Source organism: Haliotis asinina, chromosome 1 (assembly GCF_037392515.1).
Source record: "Haliotis asinina isolate JCU_RB_2024 chromosome 1, JCU_Hal_asi_v2, whole genome shotgun sequence".
Lineage (NCBI taxonomy): Eukaryota > Metazoa > Mollusca > Gastropoda > Lepetellida > Haliotidae > Haliotis > Haliotis asinina.
Genome location: NC_090280.1, coordinates 56,323,710 through 56,343,743, shown reverse-complemented (window position 1 = coordinate 56,343,743; position 20,034 = coordinate 56,323,710). Strand labels below are relative to the sequence as shown.

Sequence of the window (20,034 nt, the reverse complement as noted above, 5' to 3'; positions counted from 1 at the left end):
TGACACGTTCACCCGAAGAGCAGAAAACATTCCCCTCTACAATTCATAACATAGGTCACAAAATGGTTCCATTACTCTAGTTTGCTATGTCATTTATATTCTAGCTTTATTAGGACAGCCTGTAAAGAGCACCGTCTGCTCACACAAGCCATTGACAATGTTGACACCCAGTCTCCACTCAACCATTCAGTCACCTCTTATGACCAGTTCAGGTGGGTAGCCATGTGGTTAAAGAATTTGCTCATCACACTTGATAACACTGGGTCAATTTCCCACATGGGTATCATGTGAAACCCATTTCTGGTGTCCCTTTAGATACTGGTAACAATGGCATAAAACCATCCTCACTGACTACTGAACAAATATGGGTTCCTTGACACCTGCTTCAACACCGAACAACTGTGCATCAATTCAGATAGCATGAACAAGACGAGTGAGTGAGTTTAACTCCACTTTTAGAAATATTCCAGTAATATCATGGCATGAGACACCAGAAAGGGGCATCACACATAGAACCCATGTGGGGAATTGAACCTGGACCTTTGGAGTAAAAAGCAGTTGCTTTTACCACCAGGCTATGTCACCCCTCTGAAGAAGATGACAAAACAGCTTCTTTACCCCTGAATTCAATGTGTTTCATCTGACACAGCACACTGGCCACCTTCTCATATACATATTACAGACCCATTCATTGAGGTTTAAAACACTATCTTCACCACAGAATTCAAATAAAACGTTTGCAGGCATACCATATTTCACTTGTCATGGCTGGGAACAAAGACAGTTGTCTGTGCAATATGAGCATGACCTTAAAAGCTGTTACAACAAAATAGATTTTACTTAATACATATTATCAAGCAGGCATCTGCTGCCTATACCCTCCACATCTGTTGTCTAACTGGATGAATCCATACTAAAGCTGACAACACATGCTCGTTGGCCACTACCAAACAAAGGAAATTGTGTAGTTATCTCCCCTGATGTGAGGTGGTTTTGTTGTAAAACCAGATGTTACTTTTAATGGAGTTGCCAGGAGATTAAAGGATATCCTCTTGATACTGTTCACCCATGACTGGTTAGAGATGAATGCACTACATGTTGTAAAACAGACTTGATGAATTTTGTATCAATTTAGTCAGTTGAGACTAAAATGATGCGAAATTCTTGAAATCAGTTCAGTTCGAATGCAGATCTTGATCATGTGTGATCACATTCCGAGTTCTGCTTCTGCTTCAAATTGGAGCAAAACATGGAGTAAAGACCAAAACTCTGTAAACAAAAACCTCAGGAAAAACATTATAAATTATGATAAGCAGCATTAGAGTGTTAAAATTTGGGTCTTGATCTAACTCCAATAGTTTTTTCTTAAACTTGTCCCCATTTCACACAATTTACGGTAAGTTGAAAAAGGCCATAACCCCAAAGTAAATTAATCTAAGATACCAATCTCGACTTCATTTTAGATGGCTAGATTGGCTAGATCAGCAGTTTGTAAATAGTCAACTCTGTCCAAACAGTCATATGGACATACGCATCCATCGTCCTACACTGCAACGCCACTGAGTAGTGGCTGCCTCCTACAACAAGCATGTGCTCCTGAAGACCAAACACAGATGCCTTTGTTTGCACTCAGAGGTGAAAATGTTCATGGGTGATAGCACAAGCACATTCCAAGCTGTCAGGTTATGGTGAGGTAGCAGAGGTATCTATTGATGACAGGCTAGAGTAAGAAGAGACTTGACAGAGTTTTGTTACCTGGGGCAACCCAAAACTGAAAACAACAATCCATAAACACATATACTTGATGTGATGAAAGATCCAATAAACAATTTCTTAATCAGATCTTCACAAAACAGCAGCTGTCCAGTAACAGACACTCAATGATCATGGTGAATATCTGAAACTACAATTCTTTTCAATGGTAAGCTCACAAATGTACCCAAGTAATTGAAAAGGCTAATCGCTATGACAACCAGTTCCCCCCCCCTTCATTATTTCTTCTCCATAATCATCCATCTACGGGACAAATGTGCTCTGTCATGTTCAAGCTGGGGACTTTGACATACAATGCGTTACATCCTGCAAGAAGTACTTCTGTTCACTCTGTATGTGGATAGTATCTGGGTCAACCGGAGTCTCTTCAGGACATATCCATCTTTAAATTTTGCCAGTTATATTTCTGCCAGGGGGTACTTTACCATGGTCAGCCCGCCATTCACAGATTCAAGTCAGCGGATGCACACCAGCCATTGCTCTAAAAGGGGCAAAGATATAGCTGACCAAAACCTGTAATGCATGGCAACTCAAGCAGACTATATCAAATTCTTTGGCCTTACTAAAATTAATAATTTCGTTAACTCTACACTCAAGAAAATGTCACCTATACTTGACTTGACAATCAATTAACGTATCAATTGTCACTGTTGTATAGTGACTTACTCTGTTTTGGGTTACTGGAATAAACAAAATGAAATGACACATATCAAAAAAGGGAACTGAGAGGGGTAGGGGAGGGAATTTTATGTAAGTCAACTTCTGTGAGTGGAGTTTTACATGACTTTTAGCAATAACCCAACATGATCACAATGGTGACTCATGAAAATGGGCATCACATATTTTGTAAATTGTAGGGAATTACAAGCAAACACCTTAACCATGCGACTACCCCACTGGACCCAGACTGGCAAAGGCCTTATTGTAAAGTTTATGCCTATTTAAAGGTATAACCATAAAACAATGAACCAGACTACACACAGTGAGTGAGTGAATTTATTTTTATGATGCACTCAGCAATACTCAAGCTATATGGCGGTGGTCTGTAAATAATCGAGTCTGGACCAGACAATCCAGTGATCAACAGCATAAGCATTGAAATGCAGAAATGGGAACCGATGATCAGCCTAATCATCTGATCCAATTAGTTGCCTCCTATGCCAAGCATAGTCGCCTTTCATGGCAAGTATGGGTTTGTTGAAGGCCTTTTCTACCTCGGCCCTTCATGGGCTCGACCACACACAGTGACAATAGATATACTGCCACAGTTAATAACCTCTTGATACATCAAACTGACTACAAAACAACATGAATGTTTCAAAATAAAACAAATATGATACCGATATACTCATAAATGTTGGAATAGAGGTCATTGAACAAATCTAACATAGCCACAATAATGATATTGTGTACAATTATTAAAATGATGTGTTTTTATGAGTTGTATGCATAGAGAATCTCTCATAAGTCTTTGATATCAAATATATCACCATGAGTTGACAAAGTTGCAAATACTGTAAATCATTAAATTTTTGTGAGCATGATATTTTTGCAATAATTGCTTGAGCTTGCAAAAAATATGATGACACAATTTGCTGGTAAAATGCAATGAATAATCAGCAAACAACCTGTCCTATCTTCACTTTATTATCCACCAGTTCATATAATTAACAAAAGATCTAGACAATACATATATTAAGCAATGACAACAACGCGAAGAATGACTAATTACTAGCATTACTCGTACTCACATGTCACATGTCAAACAATGGATACAGGCGGGCTTGGATAGGTTTCATGACACTTATCTGGAGATCAACAGCTTCGCCGACACTGACTAAAATTGTCCTTCATCAGTGCCAATTTATCAGAGTCATTCCATTTAATTTAATCCCTTTGAACTGTTTTAAGCTTATTTGACCTCTGCAGCAAGTGTTGTATTTAGGAAAACATCACTGAATGCATACATACGGAAGTACTCCACTGAATGGTGTTCAAGATTAGTGGCAAACTTTAATATGTGATTGGATTTACCTCACATAAAACTTTCAGATGCAAGTAAGCTTTGAAACTGTCATACTAAACAATGTTTTGAGAACTAGGCAACTCGCAAAAATATCGTAAAAACGTCTGTTGGTCACCACTCGCAAAAATATCACGATGCAAAAGAATTGTGATTAACAGTACTTGAGGCTTGCCTAGAATATTTTCACTTGTATCAATAAGTCTTGATAAATTTGATATCAGAATACAAAAGGCTGAGATTATATTTACCATCAAAAACCTTTCTTCAGTAGTGTTCAATAAGAACATATTAGAGCGATATGACTTGCAGTACAGTGATGTCATAGCATTGTGACATCATCAGGTTTTGACGTCATAGCATTTTGTGCCATGTGATGGTAGGGATTTGTACAGAAGTCTGTCACAACGGAATCTCCTAGGAGATATTGTTCACATCTCACAAAAGCAATATTTCCTGTTCCCAGAACAGAGTTTTAGACAATAAAATTAATTCTATTCATAACAAGGAATCTGTAAAACCAATCAGCTGAAAGTGTAACTGGGACATGTTTTTCATTAATTTATCAGCTGGAAGTGTAAATAGGTTGTGTCTGTCCATGAACCAATCAGCTGGAAGAGTACCTGGGACATTTCTGTCCAAGAACCAATCAGCTGAATCATGAATATGTGTAACAGGAATATTTCTGTCCATTTACCAATCAGCTGAATGTGTGCAACGGGGACATTTCTGTCCTGGTGATGAACCAATCAGCTGGAAGAGTAACTGGGACATTACTATCCATGAACCAATCAGCTGAATGTGTGAAACTGTGACATTTCTGTCCTGGTGATGAACCAATCAGCTGGAAGAGTAACTGGGACATTTCTATCCATGAACCAATCAGCTGAATGTGTGTAACTGGGACATTTCACGACAATATCAGGATCAACAGGATAAAAAGACCTTTGTCTGCATGAGAATTAATTTCCAACCTCAACACACCTGTACAGGTGGAACCCGATGACTCACAGGATTATTTGTTTAGTGCATTTATCAGATTTACTTCAGATCAACACTATAGTAGCAAGTGATATTCATTATAGAATCTGGGTTAATTGTAAGCCACAGCTGATATCCATTGTCCAACTGACTACACAGATGGATTGACATGTTTCATGTGATGAAAATCACATCTGTGATGCCATCACAGATCAAAACCAAAGAGATAACTGCTAAAACAGTTTACTTTCACTTTGCACACAGTAATATTCCAGTTATATTATATGTGTCGATGGTCTGTAAATAATCGAGTCTGGTGATCAACAGCAATAGAATCAATCTGAGCAAATGGGAACTGATGATATTTATCAACCAAGTCAGCGAGCCTGATCACTCGCTCCCATTAGTCGCCTCTTACCACAAGCAGTGGTTGCTGATGCCAATATTCTAATCCGGACCATCATGGGTACTGGCAAAATAAGTTGTCTTGATTGTGTCAGATGGCAATGGGAGAAAACAAAGCTTGTTTGTATGATAGGAAAATAGCCTTACATTTTGCGAACAAAAATCTATTTGGAACTGAATGATTTTACATCATGCACAGACTATTTAACTTCCTAAACAGCTGTGACTGATGGCAAAACAGAACATCAAACAAGGGCTGGTAATGATGCAGCACTCAGGATCATCTGTGTAGACCTACTAAATTACTTGAACATATACGAAAACATGCTTGCCACACAATGCACTGCAAGCCAAGATATGCTTTGCCGTTTCACACACTACCTCTTCATGCTTAAAAATATTCCATTAGAGAAAAATATCTTTTGTTTAAGTAATGTGACAATAAAATCCGAAAGCCATCTCAAACTAGACTAGCTAAAGAATACAATAAAGTTTGAACTCTTTTTTAATCAGATTTTGTTGATTTGACTTCTCAGGATTTGAACACAAAAGCAAATGTCAAAAACGACTCAGCATTATGTCCACTGTCTTGGTTAAATCCGCTGACCAAACACAATTATTTACCCACATGAACTTTAACCTGAAATATGCTTGTCAACACTTCGGTAGCAATCCGCTTGTCATTTCCTCTCTGTTTTAGAAGCCATTTCCCCGTGTGAAGCCCTCGACGTGCCTCATCATCCCATTAGCATTGCTATGTGGCACAGACACTTCACCAGACACTCCCAAACTAAAGGTCTCAGATCGAACAGAGTGTCCTGGTGCAACCTAAACGGAAATGTGGCTACGGAAACTAAGTTCTGTCCCATAGCAGTATCAACAGTTATAATGGCCTCTTCTATTAATCCTGCAAACGAACTCCTAATCTCAATGTTTGTTTAACATGCAACTGACACAACTGATGATGTTTGACAGTTATTTATTCAGTTTGCAAGACAAACGCAAGTTGAGTGAGATGCTTTGTGGTTTCCCTGCGGAGACATTATTTAAGACAAAGCTGAGGCAAACTGGCAGTGCTCACAAGTTTAATTTATCTTTAATCTCTTTTTAAAGCCTAATGCACAGCATTCTAGAAATATGTTACCAGGAACATGTATGGAAACCATAAGTGTGATATGACACCAAAATCAATCATGGCTTGTTACAACATCTTGACAGTACCTGCCGCAGAGTTCATGCACATGGTCTACTCTTATAAGCTTTTCCCAGCCAATTGAATGTGCTAAACTCCTCTTTCCACCACCCACTTAGTACATCCCCTTCATACGGCAGATATCATTAACAGGTTCAAATTACTGAATTCATTGTTCTTCCAACTAGTATATCCCTGTGGTCTCACATGATAGACGTAAACAACAAACACAGCTTTCAAACCTGGAAATGTGACAAATGAACATGCCTCACAATCAGTGTCAATCTTAATTGGTCTGCTCAACAATATTTGTGCTATATGACAGCATTCTGTAAATAAGCATGCCTGGAGCAGGAAAATCCTATGATCATGAGCAGGAGCATCAATCTACACAACTGGGACACGATGGAATGTGTCGAAGAAGTATGTGAGTCTGACCATTTGATCACCTTAGTTGCCTGTTACAACATTCATGGGTCACTGAAGATCCATTCTGACCTGGATCTTCACTGGTCCCTAATTTGGGGTCTGAACACCTGCATTCTGTTGAAGATGGAACAGTGAAAAGGCATAACTTGGCACAGCAGAATATTAAACTACAGTCTGGTTGATGAACAAAGATCTTGACCCTGACACAAGTCAGCGGTTTTGCAGATATCATGTGACAACTGGCACAGATTCAGACAGCCTACTAGATCAAGTTCATCTGACATAAGCAGATTATCTCCCCTTCCATACATGATCAAGGGCTGATGATTCCTGGTTCTGGACAAGCAGGTTGAGAGCTTATCACAAGCTGACCTGGAATGTCATGGATTTGTGGGTAAAGTCAACTATTGGAACACAGTTTGCCCTCAAGCAAAGGACTGGTTTTATCCTTACATAGCTTGTACATGCATTAGCCATTTCTATGTTAAGCAATATTCTGGCAGCTCCAGGACTGAACATGTAATACCTGTTCAGGTATAGCAGTGCAGGCTCTGTCTCATATGACTCTAGTTTAAAATCTGGGAAGGTGGAGTGGCCCTGTAGTTCAAGTGCTTGCTCATATCCCTGAAGACCATGGTTGGCTACAAAACTTAAAAATCATTTCTGGAGTCCCTTGCCGTGATACTGCTGGAATATTGTTCAAAGCGGCAAACAACTCACACAAAATCAAGTTCAAAACATCAAGGCCTCATCTTATGCTATATTTCATTATTTTCCCTACAGCCTAGCCCTCCTTGTAGTGCTAAGGTTTAAAGCAAGTCCAGATTTCCCCAGGTTCTCAATCTCTGGTCGGCTTTGGATCCCTTTTTAATTTAAATACGTTTGTATGTTATATCAGAATTATATATCTAAGATTATTATATATTATGATCTACGTAAATAATCAAAAGGTTAATACAGTCTTGATGACAATCAACCATATGAACAAAAAAAAAAATTCAGAACTGTAAACACCACTTTTTATGAACATATCTCCGAAAAGTCACAAAAATATGTTATCGACATTTCACACAAGCCGTTGAAACTACCTTCATCTTAAAAAAGCTGGTCCTAAAAAATGATGCTTGTTGGTTTTATCTATTAAATAGGGCATAACATCGGCTTAACTCAATGTACAGTCATACCTGTTCAGTAACAAAACACATCGATATTTCCTCACAGCTGTGACCAGCTGGAAACGTTCTGTAAAGTGTCCTCTGCACTAAAATCCCAGTGTTATCGTTGGCAGGTATATTGAACAGCAAAAGCAACGCAAGTTTTGAAAAAATGAAATCTCGCAAAAGTAAAAAGCAGTTATGCGTATGTATTCTATTTAAAAACTTGAGAAAAATTGCATTTCGTCCATAAATAATTGAGTCTGGACCCGATAACCCAGTGGTCAACAGCATGAACATCGACCTACACATCTGAGATAAGATGACATGTCAATCAAGTCAGTAAGCCTGACCACCTGATCCCATTGGTCATCTTTTAAAAGATGCATGGCTGTTGAAGATCAATTCCAGCACGGATCTTCACACAGGTCCCTATTGCTCTGACACTAAATGTATGAACTTACTGCTATGACAGCAACAGCTCTCATAGTTTGACACAAACTTACAACTGCTCTAGAACTATTTGCAGCGGTATGTGTGATCTGAGCTCCACACAGCACAGCCTTGTTACGTTTGGTTCATAGGCGCAGTGCTGGAGAGGTTACTTGATTCTTATACCAGGTATAAACCCAGATGCAAGTTAATTGGTAACTAGTGTCCCAAAAGCCACTCACTCATATGCAGCTTCCAAGGTAAAAAGAATGTAAATAAATTGGCTTTAACTAATGGTGTCTACACATTAACTCATGACATCAATATTCAGGCTGATCCCTCAATGCCCAGTTAATGCACATTCTATCTATAAATTCACCATGCCAAAATATAATTGAAACTTTAAAGAAAGTATAAATTCTAAAAACCTAATGTTATTATACATAACTCATTATAGATAAAAGGGATATTTCTGTATGGAGCATATTTGAGTGAAATGAGTTGGGTTTAAAACTACTTTGAAAATATTTCTTACTACCTTAGGAGTTAATGAGTTTAGTGTTTTCCTGCCTTTATCAATAATCCAGCAATACTACGGAAGGGAACAGCTGAATGGGCTTCATACCTACCCATGTAATGAGTAAAAGACTGCCACACCTATCCCTGCTTAATGAGGCACTGTCATCCCCCTACCGTAATAGTCATATTTAATAGCTCATTTGAACAAGGGTCAAGTAAACACTTTTGCATGAAAAACATTTGTCATCCGACCATGAAAACTGATAGTCATATCAGCTGCCAATTCACACTGATGAGGAAAATCTGTGATCTCAGCACCTTGCACATACCTCCATGCCATTCTGTACAGCAGTTTCCAGTGTCATGTGCCCCTCCCAGTGGGTTTAAAAATTCCACCCTAATTATAGCAGTCTTTACATGTTTGTTCTGACCTGGACCAAACCCATGAAGTTGGAATTTATCTTCAGCAACCCCTATATTTGTAAGATAGGATGTACGAATGCTACAAGAAAAAGTTATGAGATCTTGAGCCTACTAGAGCGTTGTCAAAGGGAACCCAGGGTTAAGCCAATGGATTCCACAAAGCAGTCGAAAGTCAATGTTGCATCAATCACTTTACAAAAACAATCCCCTCACCACAACAAAAAGCCCTTTTTCACAATCCACAATCACTTTACCACAACAATCACTGCAGATCTGGATTCAATAACCCTCTCTGTAGCCTTGCACAAGTCTCTAAGGCAGAAATTAAGAGGTTAAATACTTACTGGTATATTAGACCTAGTACAGTAACAATGAATGCGCTCCCCAAACATTACTACCCCCTGTGTAGAACATACCAAGCACTAACAAAGCGTAACCATGGATACTGTGTCTTTCTTTACCTTGACCTATGTGACCTCTGCCATGAGCATACAACTTACATCTTCATTGGTGATAAACCCCTAATATAAACGGCTAAGAGCAAAATCAACATGTACGCACAAAGGCAATTTAGATAAACCTCCAAATAGCTGGAGTGCTCTGCATGAAAAATTTGAATGGCATGTTTTCCGGCAAAAAGATATTATGATTAAACCACTCAGTTGTGTTTCAGATCACTTGAGAACAATCAGGTATATAATTAGAGTGAGTGAGTGAGTGAGTGAGTGAGTGAGTGAGTGAGTGAGTGAGTGAGTGAGTGAGTGAGTGAGTGAGTGAGTGAGTGAGTGAGTGAGTGAGTGAGTGAGGTGTTTTTTATTTCTAGCAATATTCCGGCAACATCACAGTAGAAGACATCAGAAATGGCTTCACACATTATGCCCATGTTGGGAGAAGAACCAGGGTAATCAGTTGTGAGCAAACACTTTAACCACCAGACAAACAGAGTTTACATCCACTTTGAATTACAATTATTGCATAGCTTATTGTTGCAAAGGTGCTATCTACAGGAATTGCGAAACCATCAAGGATGAGTACATTCCAGTTATAACAGCACTCCCTTTCAGACATCATGTTTGGATCCATTATTTATACCATGGACAGGAAAATGCAGGATAATATAATATAATATACACTACACACCAAGTCATTTATTTTAATGCATCCATCAAATTGCACATGATGCTAAGTATCCATCCTCCGCCCCTATCATAGAGTGAAAGAGTATGGGTGGATGGGTGGGTGAATGAGTGAGTGAGTGAGTGAGTGAGTGAGTGAGTGAGTTTAGTTTAGTTTAACACAGATTCTAGCCATATTCAAGCAATATCATGACACCAGAAATGGGCTTCACACATTGTACCCATATGGGGAATGAAACCCAGGTCTTCCATCTATTTTACCCAGGGATGACCCCAGGGTAATCTAGAACATGGGTCCTCACAACCTGTCAACATTCTAGTGTGTGGGATGCTGCCGAGACAGTCTGATTGGCTTCAGTTATCACACCTCGCAGGTCCTCAAACATTCGGCTATAAACTGTTTACTTCATGATTGGAAACACTTCCGAGTTTGTCATGCCCCAGCTAAGGCTGTCTGGATGTAGGCTTGAAGCTGGTTAACAAGAAGGCGTAGACGCCATCTTGATGATTACAGGGTGTCAATTTCTAATCAAAGTAAATTTGATCAAAGTCATCAAAGTGTTCACACTGAATGACAACAATTCCTAACCTTCCTGGCTCATGCACGAGAATATTCATTTCTCTCTATAACCTCAAAGGTTTATTTGCATGTTCTGATGGACAAAATGTCTGGTCTGAAAACAAGCTGATTGCATTTCAATGACTGAAGTATTTAAGTTAAAGGTATGTACACAAAAGCCTGTGAAGATCCTGCAAGGTTTGAATGACAGTAAGATTGTGTACACACAGTCGGAGCAGTTTCATATCCTAACAAGTGCTTTACAAATGTGCCATGCACAGATACTTCTTCTCTAGTACCTGACTAAATTCACACACCTTTCATACATGCATGAAGATATTGCCTGCAATGAGTCCTGTGCTAAATGGGTAAATACCTAATCAACTGCACAGGGAAGGGGAGTTAATGTTACTTATTAAAGATTGAGTGAGTGAGTTTTGAGGAAGATAACATTATGATAATTGTGAATGAGTCATGACAATTTTGAGAAGGTGAATAACAATTTTTATCACACCACAAATAGTAAACTGTATCGCCTGTGCCAACTGGGTCAAAATTTACAACAAACAATAAAGGCTGAAATAAGTAGCTCCTAAAAAAAAAAAAAAAACATCTAAAAAAGTTTTACTTTGATTCTTTATCGTACATAAACATGTCTGATTAGTGACAGTAATCACTTCCTGGGAGTAGAGTAATATCAAAATGTACCAGAGAGATATAATTTCTTGATCTGTTCAGCGCAGTGTGTGCTAATCAAATATGGATTTTCCAGTATATCTGGTGGCTAAAACAGATTTACCAGAACAGATACTTAATTTCCTGTCTTGCTAAAAATGGCCATCACAGACTATAGACACCATAAAACAGATGTCAGTATTCATTACAGATTGGAATAATGAACTACCGCTTAAATTAAGGTAGCCATGGCAACTTGGAGAAACGGTATACAGCTGATTCTGGGAAAGTTATTTCACAGTAAAAATTGGAACTTAAAATAATAATTAACATTCAGATTATACGGATAAACGGATTTCTGTGAATAAATACAAATTTTTAAGCTACCGACAGGATATCTATTTTGCTACATAAAACCTCATATGATGCTGAACTATATATTTATTTACAATATTCCAAAAACATAAAAATTTATGGATTCACACTTGATCAGATGCTTGATAAATCCATACAATGCACTGCTGTTACACAGGATCCAAACTTTCTTCACATTATCAATATCATGTTTATCCCTCCATTCATATACTACTGCTATTGAGATAGAAACAAGTCCACTATATCTTCCAGTGTACGCATTACAAAAATCAGTAACAACATTGGTGCAAAAACAAGTCAAGGGTCCTGCCTAGACCATATTCACCAAATCAGGAATATGCAATCTCTGAGAATGTCTAACAGAATGTATTCTAGCTTTAACTTTAAGGCAACAAATGAAAACATTAGCATGGTTTGCTAATTAAATGTCGTGGAATATTACATTTAATTTGTTTAACAATAAAAGACAAAGAGAAGTATTATTGCTCTAATTTGCCAAATGATCTTGCTCTACCATCTGACAACAGCTACGCGAGTGACGTACTTTAAGACGAATGCTGATGAACCGAACCTAGTGTCACAGTGCGACTTGAGCATGTCATGTCATTTTGACCCATACAAGACCTGCATACCATCACTGCCAATATCTTCCTACCACTGAAGTACCACTCGCTCACAAACACCAGCCTTATTCAGTGTCAGGCTTGGGTCCTCAACAACATACCTCTAAATAAATGTTTCACTTCAACCATTGTGAACAAAACCTTGTGAGTAAGACTAACTCGCAATATCACTGATAAATTTTCTGTGTATGTAGTAGGTGAGAACTTTAAGTGAAATGAAATGTAGGGAATCAAACCCAGTCTTCAGTATCATGGGTGAACGCTAAAACCATGAGGATACCCTCAGAGAGAGACACTAACAAGATTATTCCTGATCTATAACTAGTTGCAGATGCAATTTAACATGACACTTACATGTGCTAAATAGTGTTTATTGAACATGCTAGTGCTAGTGGAAGGTATGGTTAAAATATGTCCTCCTGATAGTTAGTTGTGAAACAATGTAATTTTTATAAATGAGAATAACACTTGACTAATTCTATGTTTTCTAGGACAGAAGATTTGTTGGTGCCTCCATGGCAGTTTGGCAGCAAAGTGATTCAAATTCGACCCATAAAGCAAACTTGGACTGTACCAAGGATACCAGGCTCATCTACCTGTGGAAAATTGGACTGCTCCAGCTGTCATCTGTAGTCATGCACACAAAAACAATGATAATGAGAATTGTTGTTATTTTCAATGAATTACACCTCTTATATTCTACAATTCCAGAACAATCACCGAATACCTTACCAAGGAACCTTGCATCTCCACAATAGCAGGACAGATGTCAAAGAAAATGTGACAAAAGCTATGTGGACATTATTAACGAAACCACGAAACATGAAACTGCAAATTGACTGAATGTGATCAGCATTTCACAGGGCCTGACCCTATCAACCAGTACAATTTAAACATGAGGAGATTTGAAAACAGAGGCCATACTGACATACATTGGTACACTGGATGTGTTTTGCATATTTCCCTCTTTGGTTTCTCCAAGATTGCATCTAGCTTCACCAAGAGTGATGGTGAGGTTATAAAAGTCAATGTGCAATGGGTGAGCGAGTTTTACATCCTTCTGTTCCAACAATATCAAACGGGGACAACAGAAATGGGATACACACACTATGTCCACAATGAACAATGAAGTGTATATATAGAGAAACAGTAGTCAAAAGGCTGTCATATTTTTTAAGTTTTCCTTCTCCAAAAGCCCTGAGGTTTTCAATTTCAATAGTCAGATGTGGAATGTGTATGCAAACAGTGTAATGTCTCTTGTGTATGCAATACATGTGCGCTGTGCAGCACTAGGTGAAATGCTTGAGGCTAATTACCGGTAAATCTATGTGAAATAACAAAGTTTTCCGTATCAATTTTCACAGCCACTATAAAAAAATATTCCCTGATGTGATGAAAAAATAATCTTCATTCATTAAAAATAAATATCCCTCTCCAAATACAATTATTAGAAACTTTTTCCGAAGCAATGTAACCCAATCCAAATCACAATTAGATCTGAAGAATCTTTAAGAGTCAACTAAAAAGTCAAACAGTATTGTTATTTAGTTCATGAAATGGCACAACTATTAATACTATACACAAAAGAGGTGAGCCTGATCCAAATGTAACTTTTACTACACTGAAACATGGTTAAATCACACTTGTCAAATAAAACTGTTATGATTATCCTGATTCACATATACAGCAAAATCTACATGTCAAACTTGAAGCGTCCGTCCCAATATTGATGAGTCCTCCTCTACCTTAATATATGTGTCCTTCTCTACCTTGACATAATGACAAGTCCCTCCCTGCCTTGACGTGTATTCTCTACCTTGACAAGTCCCTCCCTACCTTGGAATGGACCTCACTACCTTGACATAGCTTCTCTACCTTGATAAGTCAATCTCTACCATGATAGGTCAATTTCTACCTTGAGAGATTGATCCCAAACATGAGTCACTCCCTACCTGACGTGTCCCTCCCTACCTCTACGAATCCCTTGACAAGTCCTTCCTTTTTCCTTGATGTCTCTCAGCTGAAGCGTTCCTTTTTAACTTTGACTTGTCTTCCTCAATCCCTGAGGACCTGCCCTACAAGTGTTGGACCATCATCCTCATCACCAGTGCACGCAAACTGATAGGCAAGTCAAAGTGTCCAAAGGCTGCACAATCAATACCTGACAAGTTTCTCCTCAGCATACAATTAACAAATCCCACCTGCATATAAAACTGAAACAACCAGCCACTAACACTGATTGTTTTTTGTACCTTCAGCTACCTGTATTACACAATGCATTATTACCTTGGTTGATTATTACACCTGCATACTTGGCTGTAATAGACATTAATTCTTTTCTAATTATAGCTGAGAGCATTAGGAATTGGAGTCTTACCTCGGGTTAACCCTGGTTAATGCAAAATTTGGTTTGGTTTAAACTCTTGTCACTTGTACAAATAGTTAGATGTCTTAAGAATCTCAGACTAATTTAAATGATTGAACACCTGGTGTCTCACTAGGGATTTACTATTGTTTAAATACATTCAAACTATTGTCACTTAGTGTGCAAATGGTCTTACGTACCTCAGAGTCCGACTAAATTCAAGAATTTGACATATGGGTCCAAATGTTTGAAACTGCTTACATCAATGCCAATAATCATTGAACCTAAGCACATAAAATATGTCATGGCAGTATTTGATAAAGATATTTTAAAACTTTCTACTTAACTGTATCTCACCTGTAGGGTAAAGTACAGTCTATGAACATATCTTTTTGGTGACTTGTCAGTGTTGGGAGCAACAGAATTTCTCCGACGTCACTGCAGTAGAATACTTCATACATTAACCTCCAGTACTTTAATCTCTACAGCAACACCATTCTGTCATGAAGTTAAATTTTGTGAAAAAATGGTGGTGCCACTGACATGTGTAAATATATAAAATTACTGTCATGGCCAAAAATGGCTCACCAGGAGAAACTTAAATAGACATCATTACATGTTAGAAACTAATTAGTTTGCACAAGGTCACAGGAAAAGAGATCATGGTTAGAAAACAAATGGAATAACAAGCTGAGAACCATGTCTATGGATTAATATTTTGTTTCTGAATAATCATCAATTTGACACAAACAAATAATTCCTTTTACATCTAAAAGGAGCTCCTGGCTGTAGGTATCCCCAGGGGGAAGCTGTCCTCGCCCCTAGAATCCTTTTAAAGATAATTCTTTGAGCATCAAACTATCAATATACCGGGTAACACTCTTTTAATGCAGATGGCATCCCTTTATTTAGAAAAGTTAACAATGACTCTGGAGCCAAAAAATCTACTACTACTCAACGAAATTACAGAAGACCTAATTCTTACTTAGTACTGCATGATCCTTAATGTCTTTTAGATAGTAGATTCAATCGTAATGATACGTTAAAACATGACACAGTTTACAAGAACAGAATTCCTTACATGTTCATACCGACTGGTTTACACGAATGATCTGAATTGAGTAAGTGTAGTTCTACACCGCACTCAGCAATATTCCAGCTATATGGCAGTGGTCTATAAGTAACTGAGTCTGGATGTGACAATCCAGTGATCAACAGCATGATCATCGAACTGTGCAATTGAGAAGTGATGATATGTGTCAACCAAAATCTAGACTTCCTTCATGTATGGATATACAATTACAGGATGGGTGGGCTGGGCTGAAGGAAACATAATACAGTTCAGGGACAGGGGCAGACAGACTCACCTCCCTATGATCATAAAACAGCAATGGTAACAAAAACTGTCTGACTATTTATCCAAAATAACTTCCATCCACATAACAAAGCATCACTACACCCTGTTGGTGCATGAAGACTGAAAACTGGAGTGCCTGAAACATAGGGCTGATGCCATCCCTTTGAATCTGTACAACAAAGCATAACCAGACCCCATGACGAAAGGCTGGTGCAAATTCTAGACACAGCAATTAGTGCAATGAGACCCTGTCTCTCTGTATGATTAACTGTGTTTTTGATGTACATCTTAGCTTAGATATAACAGACCAAGTTGGTTAAAGAGACTTCTATCAACCACGTCCATTAAACCTCTTACATTTGGAAAACAAATTAAGTTTTAAAACTCATTGACCTTGTTAAACTGTTTTACACAAGTTGTTCTAAATCAACAGTGTGAGCAAATGATGTTTTATGATACATGAAGAGCATACCCCTAATATCCTGGATGGGTGGTTGTTTAACACATCACTGACCAATATACCAGCTATATGGTGATGGTCTGTACATAATCACGCCTGGACAAGAAAATCCACTGATCAACAGCATGAGTATCAACACAATTGGGATACAATACAATGATGTGTTAAGCGAGCCTGACCACCCGATCCTGTTATTTACATCTTGTGAAAAGCATGGGTTGCTAAAGACCAGTTCCAACCTGAATCCTCAACTGCAAGTAACTCACATTATGTTGTGAAAGATTTGTTTTCCCATGTGAGCAGGCACCTGGCTGTAAATTTCAGCTGGGGGGGAAGTTGACCTATATCACAAATTTGTTGTTTCACAGGGAGAGTCATCCTCGGTATCCCCAAGGTATACGTTCCGATAAGTCTCCACTATACCCTAGACGCATCTATTGCTCTGCCTGATAAATTTATTACCTCCCTTCGCTGGCTCCGCCTTCACACAGCAGCCAATCAGCTAGGCCGCCGTTATAACCGAGCTTGCCAGTGTCAACAAAGGCAGCGGTCGCAACTGCAAAGGTTTGCTCGCAGTGCGTCCCACATTTTAGAGAAATCATACAAACAAACTGACAGGTCCGAAACTTTAAAACAACTTATGCAAGAACGCCTTCTACCTCTTCCAGACAGCCCCTGCATGGTTTGTGTTGCCAAGTATAATCGGTTAGATAATTAAAAAAACGAAAGTGAGTTGTGATTGGTTCGCTCAACTTCCCAACGTAGACATCTGACTGGATCAAAAGACAGTCAAGGGAGGTAATAAATTTATCTGGCAGAGCCGTAGATGCGTCCAGGGTATAGTGGAGACTGTTCTGAACGTATACCCTGGAGATATCGAGGATGAGGGAGAGTATGAATTGCTTGCTTTTGTATTTTGTGCTGTAATGTCTTCTGTTTTTGAATGGTGGGATCCATGAAGGTCTGGAGGTAGAATAGGCCTTCAGCAACCCATGCTTGCCATAAAAGGCGACTATGCTTGTTGTAGGAGGCGACTAACAGGATCAGGTGGTCAGGCTCACTGACTTGGTTGACACATGCCACACATGGTACTCATGTGAGGAATCAAACCTGGGTCTTCAGTGTGATGAACAAACACTCCAACCACTAGGCTACTCCACCACCACACATTTGGTATAATGCCACCAGGAATACAAACAGAGGCATAATGCTCACTAGGTATACATTGTATCCGCTTGCCAGCGCTGAAGGGATCATCGGCACAGGTACTTTTCTGTGCACAGAAATGTACCCTAGCCAAAGTAAATGTACATGCAGACAGTCCACTTGTCTCATGCCCAAACCAAAACCTGAGTGTGGTTTTGTTCCAGATCGCCTGACTTCCTGGGCTTAAAAAATTGGGTTTTTTTCGCCTTGTATTCTAATGTAATCAAATATGAAGCTGACATTTTACAACTAACAGCTGAAGGAAGGTATATTGGTGTTCCTGACTAATACTCACTGCCATGTTGATTTTTTCCACAGTACGAAAGGCAGGAATAAAAGCATGTTTTCGAGAAACTGTTTCACTGCTGTTCATGATGCAGAATGGGATTGTTCTAGGGTACGATTCTGTACTTTGGCTAGGGTACATTTCTGTATACATATAGGTACCTGGAGTTCATGTCTGTAGTACCTGTGCCGACAACGACCCCTTAAGCCTTGCTAGCCCTATCGGTTAACATACATATTTAAGGGATAATGTCAGTGTGCCAAGGTCACACATTGTAATAGTCCTCTCCAAAACAGCTGACCCAAACTAGCAGGGGTATATGTGGTGGCCTTATCTGCCCCAACACATAGTGTGTCAGCATGACACATATTTATAACATACAAAACCAGGAGTTATGAACAAAGACAATGCATGCAACTCTGCATCAACAAATCGCATGATCCGTATACAATACTGTTTGATCATTATCACTGTATCACACTATATCTATAAAGAAAAAGAGACGGATACACAGACATACAACGACTGCCAGTTTCTATGTGTCTGACTGTCATACTGTAACAGTAACACTGTGTCAAAGCAGTAACATCTGATGTGTCTTTTACTTGTGTAAGTACTACGCATAATGCATCACTGTTTCAAAACAAGAAATCGCTCACACCGTATAATCTCCAGTGGTTTCCAAACAAGAGAGGGTGTTTTCCTAGAGAGAGCTATTTCGGGGGTCAGTCGCATCATATAAATAATGGCGGACACAGGAGAGGAAATGTCAAAACCCTTTAAACTGGATGTCGGTCATCGGATTATAGTCATACAACTAAACTACACAACAGAGTGCACGATACATAAAACGGATATATGCACTTACATCTAGTGCCTGGCCTCCTGATACATCAAAGATGGGTGGTGAGACGGCTTCTGTGAGGTCGTATGCTCCAGGAGTTAGCGATGGTGTGACCGTCGTCGCCCGACGCTTGCGTTAATTGGGCAGCAATAGAATGACGCTCCAACTATCAATCAATCAAGGGCTTGTGTTAGTTACATAATATTCGTCACGTGCTCTGCATATGCACTTGCTGAAAGAAGGATAACAATATACCGACATCCACCTTTGTTTACAATCACCCCGAGGTCAGAGCGAGCAGGTGTTTTGGTATTCCTCCGCCGTTATATAGTGCTTACTGTCGTCCACATTATTCGGGTTTCATTCTTCAAAGTGGTATATTGTCTGCACGTAGCCGGTAGGCTGAAAAGATTACTTATAATTCTTCTTCCGCCTGAAACCTCAATGTCGGCACACGCATGCTAGCTCGGTTCCAATGTATGCGCATTAATTCTAGGTTCTGAATTCTGATTGGCTCTTCACAATATGACATCATCGAGATAGTCTATGGGTTGATATCACACCCCCAGAGATCATTCATATTAGATATGGACCGAAAACAAAATTGAGTCAGATTCGTGAGATAAATTCAATGAGCCGATAATCATTTTAGGCGAATAAATCGTAAAATCTGATCAGAAAAAGCAAACAATCGGTTGATGTGTTCGTACGCGCAGCTAATAATGAATTCCTGTCAGATTAACTTGTGAAACATGTATGTAAAGAACACGGCAAAAGAAAAACAAAAGAAAAAATGCATCTGAAATTATGTGAAAGG

The 20,034-nt window shown here is 38.9% G+C and overlaps 1 protein-coding gene across 1 annotated transcript in view; it reads right to left on the bottom strand.

Moving 5' to 3' along the window:
* LOC137294578 (signal peptide peptidase-like 3) overlaps positions 1-19,702 on the bottom strand; it is a 50,378-nt gene extending 30,676 nt beyond the window's left edge. Inside the window, exons 1-2 of the mRNA XM_067825626.1 lie at positions 19,483-19,702; positions 19,242-19,401 (exon numbers count right to left, since the gene is read on the bottom strand). The gene's annotated coding sequence lies outside the window, so the exon portion shown is untranslated. The remainder of the gene's footprint in view (positions 1-19,241; positions 19,402-19,482) is intronic.
* Between the last annotated feature and the right edge of the window lie 332 nt (positions 19,703-20,034).